Source organism: Microcaecilia unicolor, chromosome 12, assembly GCF_901765095.1.
Source record: "Microcaecilia unicolor chromosome 12, aMicUni1.1, whole genome shotgun sequence".
Lineage (NCBI taxonomy): Eukaryota > Metazoa > Chordata > Amphibia > Gymnophiona > Siphonopidae > Microcaecilia > Microcaecilia unicolor.
The window spans coordinates 15,998,319-16,012,981 of record NC_044042.1 but is presented as its reverse complement, the minus strand read 5'-3'; positions in this window follow the sequence as shown (position 1 = coordinate 16,012,981).

Sequence of the window (14,663 nt, the reverse complement as noted above, 5' to 3'; positions counted from 1 at the left end):
TGCCTAGCAGACCACTTCCAGCAGGCACGGTCCCAAATCCTGTTGGAGGTGAGAATTATTATATAGGATAGACCTTAAAATGCATGTAAATGGGGGTCCTATAAAATTAGGTCACACCTAAAAGTACATCGTGTGCAAGCTAGCACTTCCTTATACAGTAGATGTGCTTAGGGACCGAGTTTGGGCAGAGTGGTGATTACACAAATTTATAGAGTGTATTCACTGTCATTTATGTCTACTGGTAATGTGCACACCTGCAACCCAGGCACAATTTCTGTAGGATCCGTGCTAGTATTTTATAATCTAAGTTCCTTATGATCTAAGCTTTGTTTTCCTGTCACTGTAGTGACACCCTCTTGTGATACTGGCTTAGATCAATGCTCACACTTGGTGCTAACTGGGCATGCTGCTTCAGTGTTGCTCCTTGCCGGGTCTACCTGGTTGTTTCCTTCACCCTTCCCCCCCCCCCCCCCCCCCAAATCGTGCCTGAGAATTAAGCTCTGTTCAGTCGTTTCATGTACTATTCATTGGGTTAGTTCATTTTCTAGCACTTGTATATCGATATTTTCTTGGTATTCTAGTTAAGTTGGGTCTGTTGTCTCGTCTTTTCTGTTGTATGTAACTAGTACCTAGAAATGCTTGTTGTAGAAAGCTTATTAAAAAACAAAAAGTTGGCAAAAGTCCAGTGTGTGTGGAACCAGCTCTTGGTGTTAACTCATCATTCTCTTCACTAAATAGTAATGTGGTGTGTTAGTGTTGTAGTATTCCATTGAGGTCTAAGTTGTTTCACCACAGAAAAATGAGGAGATGAATGGATACAGAGAATAGTAGACAGCGTGTGCCATCTCCTCACCTGTCTAGCATCACAGCTCAAAGTTATTACAAATAAACAGCCTGTGTTTCTTAAACTGACAGGACATTCAAAGGACATTCTCAGGAAGCAGAACTTGGAATGCAGTCTCGCTTAGAGCAGATCTCACAATAGGGTTTTTTTTTGTGACATCAGTGTGTGACCACCAACTCTTGATGGTGGCCATTTTGACATCTTTTTTTCCAAGCCCCTTCTGATATACTCGCCTACCTGTGGGACCGCTTCTGATGCATTCTTCTAGCCGTCTCCCTAAATCCACCTCCGGTCCAGCAAGATACTTCCTTGCTGCTGGTTACCCTCTTCTGCTGTTCAGAGTTTCAGTGCCAGGATGGAAATACAGTGCTTTGCTCTTCTGGTGATAGGGAAAGGATTGGGTTATTAAGTGAATTGGGGGGAATACATGCTGAAGCAGAACTGCATTAAGGAGGGAGGGGGGTACCAAAGGTGTAATCACTGCACTTCCTTTCCACTGCTGCTGCTCTGGTCTTTGAGGCTTCACTGCTTTCAGTAAATGGGAGCTAAAGAACTCTGGGGGGGGGGGTACAGGCACTGAGCAGCACAGAATCATAGGAGAGGTAGTCGGGGGCCGAGAGCTGGACAGTTGAAAGGTTTTTGATGATAGGCGTTGTGTCCTCATATGAAACCTGAGGCCGCATATTTACAGACTTGTCTTGCTTTCATGGTGTCCTCGGTTGAATATTCATCTGCTAAGGTGTGATTTGCTTGAATAAAAAAAAAAACAGATATGTATGTATAGATATTTGATTTCACAGTGTGGTTAATTTGCATGTCCTGCAAACCAGATCTGTTTGTGATTCTGTACAATGGAGTTGCCTGATCTCTCAAGGGCACTGCAGTCCTCAAATTTCTTTTTTGTTTTTAAGGAAGCAAATCCTAATAAATGAATTGCAGAGGAGCTTCTAAATGAGGGCATTTGAAAATAGTAAACACCTTCTCGAGCAGTTTGACATAAGGTGCAGGCAGAGCTTAAATCCTCCTAGCGTATTTTCTGGAAAACCCTTTCCTCCTAATTCTGTCCTTCCCCTTGCTGATCCTGCTCCCCATCCATTGATCTGTTCCTCACCCTTTGGTCACTCCCCCACACACGGACTCCTGCACATGAACTACCAGTCTTAGGGCCCCATGTACTAAGCCCCTCTAGAGGCGCGTAGTGCTTTTAGCACACACTCACGTTGTAGGCATCCACAATATTCCTATGGGCATCTACACAGCGCGCACTAATTTTGTGAACGCGCCAAAAACGGTAGCCCACCTTAGTAAACGGAGCCCTTAGCCAGCTGCCATGGGTGCTTCACTTGCCAAACTTTTTTTTTTTTTTTAAGTGCCCAGTTTGATTCTCGGTTTCCCTTTTCTCCCCACCAGCTTAGCCTGCTTTATTTACTTGGCTGTCCCAGTCACTGCCCAGGATATAGGGAATATATGCAGGCAGCATATTGTCAAACAAACAATGAACAGCAAAATTATTGTCTGCAGTGGAGACTTTTCTCTCCTTAGATCACGAAACTAGCATGCACGCTGACTAGAGGCTCTCATGGCACTCGCTGACAAGCTGAGGGGGTCTTGTGGTAGTCTCTTGTTCTACTGTTTATAATATTTATTATTTCCGTACGCTACAAGAATTATGCTGTGCTGAAAGATCTTGTGGTAATCTCTATCAGGCTGGGGCATCTCTTGACATGCATTATGTCTTGGACTGCAGGTTTCAGGGACATATATAGTGCACACTGCACATGCTCAGAGGGACCTGCTCAAAAGGTTCCTTTGAGCTCTGGGAGAGCAAATCTGTTTCCGGTTCGTCGGATGACATCACCAGTGTGTGGCTGACTCATCCTGCTTGTCCATGGAGAATCATGACTCTCTCTCAAGCAGGAGTCTGGAAGTAGCAGATCTCTCTCTTGATAATGATTTTCCAGACTTCCTCCTTTGGGTTCATGCAGTATGGAAGCTAGTTTACAGCCAGCCTTGTTTTGGTTGCACCGATACAGGTTTGGACCCAGGAAGCAAACAGGCAAATAGTTCATAAGGGGCAGACCAGAAAAAGACTAAATAGTCCAAAATACAGTTAAAAAAAGCAATTTTATTGAATAACAGCAGCAGAGAGGTAAAAACTGCACCATATTTAACTAAGTTTTGCCCTTCTGGACTGCGTCAGGGGCTTAAAATACCAGGTGGTGAACCATAAAAACTTGTACCAGAGATGGTAAAAATGTTTCTCTCCCTCAGACAACGGACTGTTGTCCTTTCCATTTTCTAGTATAGACTGTAAAAGTCTGCCCGGTACTGTCCTTGTTCTAAAATTTCTGAAGTTGTCAAAGCCCCTAAGAAACTCCACTCCAGCCCATCCAAGTCTATTTAACCACGATCAGGGCACAGACCGTAGAAATCTGCCCAATACTGCTTTGTTTCCCAATTACTGGTGTTGCTACCTAATCTCCGCTAAGCTTCTTTGGATCCATTCCTTCCAAACAGGATTCCTTTGTGTTTATCTCTCGCATTTTTGAATTGCATTACTGTTTGCATCTCCACCGCCTCCCGTGGGAGGGCATTTCAGGGATGTACCACTTCAAAATAAAAAAAACATAATACAGTGGGATGCCGATTATCTAGACTAATCTCTAGAGGGCAGTCCAGGTAATGGAACATCCAGATGATTGGACATTCCATTTTGAGAAGAGCATACTTTGAGCGTTACATGTTGAACATTATTTTTTGTTTTTAATAAAAAATGGGGAAAAATACCAAAGTATTTGTGATGCTATACATTTTTTTTTATTATAGATCAGGCATAATGTGATAACTGTAATACAGAGATTACAATAAAAAATGTTAAAAAATAAAGAACGGAAGCAGTCTGGATAATTGGCAATAATTGCTGGAGGGAAGGAGGGAGTTCATGGGGTACTCAAGACTTGTCTAAGTTAATTATAAAAAATGGTGACAGTTGCTATTCTGTATGTGAGAAGTTGTATTGTTACACAAGTTTTGTAGTACTTGTTACCAATAAAAATGTTTGAATTAAAAAAAAATAATATTTCAATCCACAAGGAATAGAGTCCTGATACTACTGTACAAAATTATCTCTCTAGTATAGGTAGCAAAGTACTTTAACAAAACTATAATCCTGTGAAGTGCAATAGAACCTTGATAAGAAAAAGGAAAAAGCCTCTGAACCCAACCCAACCTCCAACCAAAATCAATGTTTTCAAAAACAAAGGTGGAGGAAAATATATGGGTTTCTTCTCTTCATTGGCATAAAAAAAACCTTAATTCTTTGGTTCAAAATTGCTAAACATCAAAATGAAGTAAAAGAGCTACTTAGCTTAAACTTCAAAGTGCAGGTGAGCAAAAACGTGTGTGTGGTTGGTCAAAAAACAACAATAATAATAAAATGTGTTTGGAGTGAAGCCTCTGTTCCTGGCTTACCCTGTGTTGGGGTGAAGCCTCTGTTCCTGGCTTACCCTGGGTTGGGGTGTAGCCTTTGTCCGGGTTTGTTCTCTGTATGCGAAGCCTCAGCCTTTGTGGGTTCCCCAGTCAGTGTGTGGAACGGCTGTGGCTTCAGACCCTTGGCTTGTTCTTCCTGGTTACTCTGTTTGCTGTGCTGCCAGCCCAAGACCCTTGGCCTGTTATTCCTGGTTTGCTGTCTTTACTCTGAACCCTGCCTTGCCTAGCCTGTGTGCCTTCCCTGCTTGTATATCCTGAATCCTGTATCTGTCTGGCTAGTGTGTTTTCCTGGGTGATTTCCTGTATCCTGTCTCCACCTAGCCAGAGGGTGTACCCTGTGGGTATTCCCGGATCCCCGTTCTGCCTAGTGTGTTGCTGCCCTAGCCCTTGCTCCTGCTAGCTTCTGTACGCCTTGTGTTCCTTGGTCTGTCTTCTGGGTCTTGCTAGTGGCTGTGCAGCAGCACACTGTCTGAGTCTAGTTCCGTGCCCTGTCGCCCTCGTGTATCCCAGACCCAGGGTGGGTCCTCTGGATCTTCAGTTCCTGCCTTATCCTGCAAGTCCTGCCGGCCACCTGCACTTCGGAGCTCAACTCCGGAGGAATGGTGGCTAGGTGCAGGTGAAGCTGTTCCTGTCTCATCTGTTCTAGTTGCCTGTCTTGTACTACTCCAGTCCAGAGTTCCAGTACTGCTCTTCTGTGTTTCCAGTCCCGAGGTGGTCTTGCCTGCCGCTCCTCGGCAGTGGCCCAAGGGCTCACGAACTCCAGTCCTGCCTCGAGGACCTGACAGAATGCCAAGGCCCTCGAGAACGCAACACACAGGAGTCCCTGTAGAGCAGAGGGGCAGCCTAATGGTTAGTGCAGTGGATTTTAAACCAAAGGATCCAGGTTCAAATCCCACTTTAACTCTTTATTTTGTAATTGTGAGCCCTCTGTGAATAAATACCTACTGTACCTTAATCTAAACCACTGCAATAGCCTTCAGGCTTGCGGGTGGCTTATATATTTAGCTACAGTATGTATTTTTCTGTTTCTGAAGGGCTTACAATAAAAAAAATGAGCTAAATTTGGATTTGAACCTGGGTCTCTTTGTTTAAAGTCCACTGTCCTAACCGCTAGGCTGGTCTTCAGACTTTCTTCCTGCTTTGCTAAGACTGCCCATAATACTTAAAGCTGTCAGAGAGCCTGGTATTCCCTTTTAGTTTCACTTTTAGGGGAATGGGAAGGGGGATGATAACCACGGGGGGGGGGGGGGGGGGGGGGATTAATGAGATATCATGCCTTAATTCAGGGTTTTCAACTGGATGTGCCCCAAGGACTGGGTTGAAAACCTCTGCCTTAATCCCTCCAGTTGTCAGCTGCTCAATCAGAGCACCTTTTTGTACCCTGCATGTGATGAAACAGGTCTAATTTACGACATCCTTCTTTTTAGGCTTGGACATTTCTTCCTGTTCCGTAATTGTCCTTAATCCCATCCAAAACATAACCCCCCCCCCCCCCTTTATTTGGATGTACTGCAATGTTGGGCATCCTTTTTCTTCCTTTGTAAAATCGGGATTTGGAAGTTTCAATCACATGGACGTCCATTTGGGCATTTTGAGAGACATCCATATGCTTTGCAAATAAACTCCAGCATGTGCATTGCAAGTTTTCACAAATCTGCACGTGGGACTAGATTCCATATATGGTGTCTGAATAACGGGTGATGAAACTATTTCTGCTAGGTGTATTCAGTAAACTGCGCCTAGAGTTAGGCATGGTTTCTAGAATACGCCTAGCTGCCATGCCTGCCCCTAACTCTAGGTGCATCCATTTATGCCAAGTAAAACTTTGTGTAAATACTGGTGCTTGTGTTAAGCACAGAGCAAATATAGTCCATAACCATGTGCATAGATTTTCAGAACACCCACGGTCCGCCCATTCCACGCCCATGGCCCCTTTTATGCCAATTAATAAATGGCAATTATTAGTGCTGATTGGCTTGTTAAGTAAATTGTGCATGCAAATCCAGAATGTGACTGGATTTGCATGCGTAATTTTGGTTGCACTATATAGAATCCGTGGGATGATGTGCTTGCTGGATATTAACAAACCATTTTTTTTTTTGCCTTGCCTATGTTTCTTTCTGAATCTCCTTAAATATGGTTTATAATAATCCAACTGCAGGGAACATCAATCAATAGCAACTATAATATGTTCCCAGCATCCGTCCAACTGCTGGGGAACATAGTTGTTGTGTTTCTTTCTGAACAAGAGTAACAAAGTAGATGACGGCAGAAAAAGACCTGCATGGTCCATCCAGTCTGCCCAAGACAAACTCATATCTGTATACCTTACCTTGAATTTGTACCTGTCCTTTTCAGAGCACAGACCATATAAGTCTGGCCAGCAGTATTTCCCGCCTCCCAACCACCAGTCCCGCCTCCCATCACCGGCTCTGGTACAGACCGTACAAGTCTGCCCTCCCCTATCCTCGCCTCCCAACCACCACCCCCTCTTCCCCCCACCTGCTCCGCCACCCAATTTCAGCTAAGCTTCTGAGGATCCGTTCCTTCGGCACAGGATTCCTCTATGCATATCCCACGCATGTTTGAACTCCGTTACCGTTTTCATCTCCACCACCTCCCGCGGGAGGGCATTCCAAGCGTCCACCACCCTCTCCGTGAAAAAATACTTCCTGACATCTTTCCTGAGTCTGCCCCCCTTCAATCTCATTTCATGTCCTCTTGTGGTATCTGCTGCAGTTAGTGAAAATGTTTTGGAAAAGATACCCATTCTACAAAAACTTGTCAGTATTGTATTCATGACCCAAATCTACCAGTCGATTGGGGAAGAATCCACCTTGTGTTCACCTAACCTTTATGTGACCTGGCTATGCTGCTTCCTGAATAAGCATTGTTATATTGTGAGTGAATGTAGGTAGTAAAATCTGCCTCCTTCCCAGAGCTATTCTGCATCCATCCTGCATTATTGTCATTTTCCTCATTCCCGGCATCTTGTTTTCTGTGATAGTAGTTTCCCCTTGACTTTCGTAACTGAATATATATATATTTTTTGGTAGGCAGTTATTACTTTTTATGGTTTGATTTCTATAGTCCTTTGTCTGCCTGTGTAATGCTTGAAATAAGCATTTTTGTCTGTGCAAGGAGAGGATCAAAAAGTTGCAGGCATTTTTTTGCAACTGAAACCAAGTCCTGTATCAATTTATAGTGAGTAGTGTAATTAATTAGATCTGCCTCACCCGTTTGAGCAGCGGAAGCCAGGGGCTTTTTGCTATCCTGGACAGAATTGCAAATCCCCTCTAGATACTTAATCACCCCAACCTTGTATCTGCTCATGACAGGCTTACACCGTCAGGCAGTCACAACCTCCCCAATTAGAAAGGAGCCCAGTATTCAGTAGATAGAGTAATATAGTTTATTAGCATTGTCATCTCACCCAAAGATGGTACAGGCAAGCAGGTATTCATATGATGGTACAGCAGTTCACGACACGTCTCTCTCTCCAACCTTCTGAAGACTTCTGCACTCTTCTTCTGATCTAATACCCCTCAGACTGTTCCTTATATACTATTTTAACCCTATTCATTCCAATGGACCCTAGCTTTGTCACCAGGGCTCTTGGCCCTTATCAATTGATCAGAAGTTCTCAAGCTCTAACTATAAACAAGATATGTCCACAGCACATCTTGTGAGATGACTTCACAGGTCATTTTGCTCTCTTCAGCTCCCCTCTCCCTTTACTTGCAGCTAACCCTCTACTATCTTTCATTTTAATCAAAACATCCTGGCTCATGACTTCTTGCAGGTGCCAGTCTCAGGACTGTGGACAAGAGCAAATGCCCCCTCCCTTGCCAGCTCTGCACTTGCTACAGTGAAATATAACTGTGCCAAAGGTGATCTCTGATTTTTACAAGCCTAGCTCTCTGGGAACTCATTTCAGCTTGAGCTGCAGTGAAATATATTTTGTATCAGAGATGATTTTTGGATTTTAAGAGGCCTAGCTCTTAGCCTGGGCCATTGGCCTGTATTTTACTGAGCGCAAGGGCCAGCATAACTCTCCAGTAGGCGGTACTGTTTTGCAGTGAAGCCACCTATTTGGATCCTCATTAAATCAATAAGAATTAATGATATGCCTGCCACTTTAAAAGCTTTTGATATGCTTTGAGCTATCATTTGAAAGCCTCATGTCTCTTAAAATGAACACAGGGATAAAGGATTTCTGTTTGGAATAAAGTACTAAGTTTTGATATGGACACTAATGAAAACATGGAGATAAATTATCCAACACTTGAGGCTACAGCCATTTTGCTTTTGTGCCAACAGTACAAAACTCTGATCGGCAGTTCATCACTGCATAGTTGTAATTCTGTTATCTAGAAGATATATGATCATCCTGACTGGGGTCTGTTCCGTGACATCATGCAGCCAGTGGCAAATACCATCTTACCTTACGACATCTACTATGGAGAAACTTGGAATGCTTTGATATGGCTACTGCATGAAGAGAGAAATGGAAGTTGGTGCTCATGGTCAGTTCAATCCTTGCGGATGAGTCATCTGACAGCCAGGATTTTAATCTTCCCTGTTGTTAATGGTTCCTTCTTAACTGCTTCCACATGGATGGGTCACTGCAGAACCTACCTTAAGTGTTGGGGAATGGTTAACAGTGACATGTGTGATTGTGGAGAAATACATGTTGTCAGCTAACCTGACTGAATGGTGGTTTGAAAGCATTTCATGGAGCAGATAAGAGCTGATGGAGCTGTTGGCTGGCTCACTACACATGGTCCTGTTTCTACACAATAATAATATTGATTGAAGGGGTGGGGGAGAAGGAGAGGAATTGTACTATAGTAACATAGTAGATGATGGCAGAAAAAGACCTGCACGGTCCATCCAGTCTGCCCAACAAGATAACTCATATGTGCTACTTTTTGTGTATACCCTACTTTGATTTGTACCTGTGCTCTTCAGGGCACAGAACGTATAAGTCTGCCCAGCACTATCCCCGCCTCCCAACCATTGGCTCTGGCACAGACCGTATAAGTCTGCCCAGCTCTATCCTTGCCTCCCAACCACCAGCCCCGGCACAGACCGTACAAGTCTGTCCAGCACTATCCCCGCCTCCCAACCACCAGTCCCGCTTCCCACCACCGGCTCTGGCACAGACCGTATAAGTCTTCCCAGCACTATCCCTGCCTCCCTACCACCAGCCCCGCCTCCCGATCTTGACTAAGCTCCTTGTACTATGTCACCTATCTGTGAGGAAGGTTATCAAAGGTGCCAACTTTTCAGTGCTTGAACATCTCCAATACTGAGCAAATCTTTTACAATTAATTTAACACTCCCAATCCCGTTTGAGAAGTTGGCTCCTGTGCTTAAAGAAGATATATATTTTCATTTATTTACCAGATGTACATACTGCCATATAAATGCACACAGTCTGGTTTTCAAGTAAATTACATGAAAAAAAAAGCACCTAGAAAACATGATATATAAAAACTAGCTAGAGGTTGTCAGGCCTCGTTATTTCCTGTATCTCTCCATCACAAACGTGCTAAAAATTAATCTGTTTAATCTCATCACACCGGAGTCTGCGAACGCCTCTCCGGTACTATGTAAGCCACATTGAGCCTGCAAATAGGTGGGAAAATGTGGGATACAAATGCAACAAATAAAAAAATAAGGAATTTAACATAATCCTTTTTCTTTCTCTAGTGTCCCATGGTAACCCATTCCACTAAAAGTGAGCCATCATATCCCTATTCTATTGCAGTCAAATTCCTACCATTGACTATTTATTTTATATATATATATATAGAGAGAGAGAGAGCAAAAGCAAATGCTTCCCCTATGTGCCCAATAGCATCTAGGCATATTATTGACAATCTTCTACTGATATGTTGGACCTTGTCCTGCCTTATTTTTATGAACTTACATAAACACCATTTTACTCTGAATTGCATCCTTTGTAATCTACCAACTGTCCCATAAGGCAGAAGTGCTTACATTTAATGGTCATTCTCTGTGATGTCATCCATCCATGTGGCTGCATCACCTGTTTGTCAATGGAAAAGCTAAACTCTACAAATCTTGCTCTCAACAGGAATAACATTTGAAGTATAACTCAAGTGTGTCAAAGATCATAACCTTTATATTATCCAAGGGGTTTCAGAGCTATGACGTAGAATCTGTTTTAGGTACATTTTAATACAGCATACAGAATTTATAGCAGTAGGAAGAAGCTGAAAATACCAGACTTTGCAAAGAGAATACGGTAAGATGGGCGGAGACATGAACACTTCTAGATGTAAGGAACATGATCAAATTGGGACAAACTACTTGCTAATATCTGCAGTATTGTTCCTTTTGGGGGGTTCATTTGGGCAGCTTTATTTCATGATTGACAGCAGGCGATTCATAGACATGAATCCTTAAGTTATGATGAGCTTTCTTGCATTCTGAACTAGATGGATTGTATGAAACAAACTAAAAGCTTACTATACTAGATAAACTTGTTTTGACTGAATTAAAAGGTATTATGTATGTACTAGGTACATCCACTTGAAAGTACATGTGAAAATATGGAATCTCACATTGGCTCCTCCCTTTTCTTGTTCACAGCCAGGAACAACTCTTGCTTCACATGGGAGCTAATATCTGCAAATCATTGACTTGGCAAGCTGACTTGTCATTTGACTTGAGCTGCTCAGGACTTTTTTTTTTTTTTAACTGCAGTGTTGGATCTCTTCTTGGCTTTGCTGCACAGTCACATGCTGAAAATGGAGACTGGATACTTAATTTCACAGAATATTATGACCACTGAATAGGCAGACATATCTGTGGAGCCAGTCAGTGACCCAGTTTTCAGAAGGAGCTTCTGGACTTGTACTGGTTTTCTGGCAGCTCCTCCTAATGATTTTAGTACTGATAGTGTTGCTTTACAATAGAGGAGGGCTACAACTACCACTGATCTTTCAAAAAATAGTTTAAGGTCAAAAAAAGCCAGAACTGTGCTGGGCCTGCCTGGGGAACTAGTGAGGTACTTGATCTCTTAAGTCAATTTGGTTTCTTAGTGGGGTGGTAACTAGTACAATCAATGAGAGTCTATGGTGGGTGTAGGACTTTCCTAAAGCATTTGATGTTTTTAACCTATTCAGAATAATAATGTTGGTTTTGACTGGAAGATGTAGCAGGCAGTCCTATTGTTGAAAAAGAAACCAAAATGTTGAGGTACTTTTCCTCAGAAGAGAAAAACTGAGTCACCAAAGTGAGATTAATCTAAGAAACGTTTGTGAGCAGCTATCATCCCCTGTGTACTGAAGTAGTCTAAGAATCATATGCTCAGGTTGTGCAACTTGCACTGATCCAACAGGTTTCAAGCTGAAGCCCTGTGGGTTACTGCAGCTGCTTCTTGAACACTTCGGAGTCCCAAAGGCCAAGCAATAAATAAGAAGAATCTGACTAGACAAGTCTTCAATAGTAATAAGCTCTGTGGACAAAGATTCAGAAAGAAGAAATCTTGTGCTCACATATAAGTTCCAATTTACCTTCTGGTTGATACTGTAGTGCCCACCTGAACATGTATTTGAATATCTAAACAGACTGAAGGCAGTTGTAAGGTTGATAACAATCGTACATCCAGCTCCAGGGCTGGGATACTTCTATGATCTAACACAAGGCTATTTGGATTTTACAGTCTTTTGACTTGCAGGCATATACATAGATTAATCTTAATCCATCTTCCACTACTGCAGTACATCAACATAAAATTAAATCAGTCATAGAATCACACAAGAGGGTTTTGCTCCACAGTACGCAAAAATGCTGAACTAACAATGATATTGACAACTGATCACTACTCAAAAGGTACATCTCGGCTTCCACACCTGCTCAGTTCAGGCCTTTAGTGAGTCGGCTACATGAGAACATAAGTATTGCCATACTGGGACAGACTGACCGAAGGTCTATCAAGCCAAGCATCCTGTTTCCAACAGTGGCCAATGCACGTTAGGGATCTGGCAAGATCTCAAAACTGTACATTTTATACTACTTATCCTAGAAATAAGCAGAGGATTTTCCTCAAGTCCATTTTAATATATTGGCGTATGGACTTTTCTTTTAGGAAGCTATCCAAACCTTTTTTAAACCCTGATAACTGCTTTTACTACATTCTCTGGCAAAGAATTCCAGGGTTTAATTACATGAAGATATATTTCCTCTCATTCGTTTTACATTTACTACTTTTTTAGCTTCATTGCATGCCCTCTACTCCTAGTATTTTTGGAAAGAGTAAAAAAGCGATTCACGTCTACCCGTTCCACTCCACTCATTACTTTATAGACCTCTATCAAATCTCCCCTCAGCTGTCTTTTCTCCAAGCTAAAGAGCCCTAGCTGCTTCAGCCTTTCCTCATAGAGGTCGTTCCATCCCCTTTATCATTTTCATCACCTTCTCTGTACCTTTTCTAATTTCACATTTTTTTTTAGATGCAGTGACCAGAATTGCACACAATATTTGAGGTGCGTTCACACCATGGAGTGATACAAAGGCATTATAACATCCTCGTTTTTGTTTTCCATTCATTTCCTAATAATACCTAAGCTTCTATTTGCTTTCTTAGCCACCACACACTGAGCAGAGGGTTTCAATATATCATCAACGATGACACCATTGCATTGCAGAGATTTCTGTGGCGTCCTTCACAGATGGCCCAGATCCTTCATGCATAAAAATCAAGAAATACCTGTCTTTTTACATGGTTCTTTTATTCTCTCGTTTCTTTGTCCCACCAGTTTCCTCCTTCTTCTCTGGGCTTTTAGCTGAATCGGAGCTGTGCTGTAATGCACTGTGGCAATATAAGCCTTCATTCTCGACGACCTGGGTTATGTTTCCTATTTTATAACCTTCTGCTCAGCTCAACCACTGTTGTGAAGGGCTTTGGCCTAGAACCCAGCACATGTTCAACCTAAATGGCTACATAAGAAAACTGAAGCATGTATGAACACAATGCTACTTTCCCACCTTACGACTATTAATGTGACTTTTCCTTTTAAATCACATTTTTCACAACATCACATTGTATTTGTTCACACCGGAAACGGCAAACGCCTTTCCGGTACTATGTAAGTCACATTGAGCCTGCAAACAGGTGGGAAAATGTGGGATACAAATGTAACAAACAAACCTAGATCCCTTTCCTGGGTGGCAACTCCTAATGTGAAACCTTGCAGCACAAAGATATATTTTGGGTTCCTCTTTCCAACATGCATCAGTTTGCATTTGCTCACATTAAACGTCATCTGTCATTTGGATGCCCAGTCTCCCAAGGTCCTCTTGTAATTTTTCACAATCGGTTTTTAATAACTTTGTGTCGTCAGCAAATTTAATTACCTCACTAGTTATGTATAAATATGTTAAGAAGTAGCTGTCCTAGCACAGAGCCCTGGGGAACCCCAGTATCTACCTTTCTCTGTGGAGAATGCTGACCATGTAACCCTACTCTGTTTTCTATCTTTTAACCCACAATAGTACACTACCTTCTCTATCCCATGACTCTCTAGTTTCCTCTGGAGTCTTTCATGAGGTACTTTGTCAAGCACCTTTTAAAAATCCAGATACACAATATCGACTGGCTCACCTTGATCCACGTTTGTTCACCCTTTCAAAGAAATGTAATAGATTGGTGAGGCAAGATTTCCCTTCACTAAAACCATGTTGGCTTTGTCTCATTAATCCATGCTTTTGAATATGCTCTGCAACAAGACTTCATGCTGTTAGCAAAGCTAAGTTTCTTACCAACATCCAGAAATCAAGGGAACCTGCTACTACTTTCATTTCTATAGTACTGGTGAAATAAAGCCAGTCGATATACAAAGTGACATATAGGCATATTTTCAAAGCACTTAGCCTCCCAAAGTTCCATAGAAACCTATGGAACTTAGCCTCCCAAAGTGCTTTGAAAATAAGCCTGATAGTAACATAGTAGATGACGGCAGAAAAAGACCTGCACGGTCCATCTAGTCTGCCCAAGATAAACTCATATGTGTATACCTTACCTTGATTTGTACCTGTCTTTTTCAGGGCATAGACCGTATAAGTCTGTGCAGCAGTATTTCCCGCCTCCCAACCACCAGTCCCGCCTCCCATCACCGGCTCCGGCACAGACCCCGTATAAGTCTGCCCTCCCCCATCCTAGCCTCTCAACCACCAACCCCTCTTTCCCCCGCCACCCAATTTCAGCTAGGCTGGAGAGGCTCTGCCTGCGTAAGTCACATACAGTAACAGATAATATTCAGGCAGTGCCACTGAATATCGGCTCCGACTGGCCATG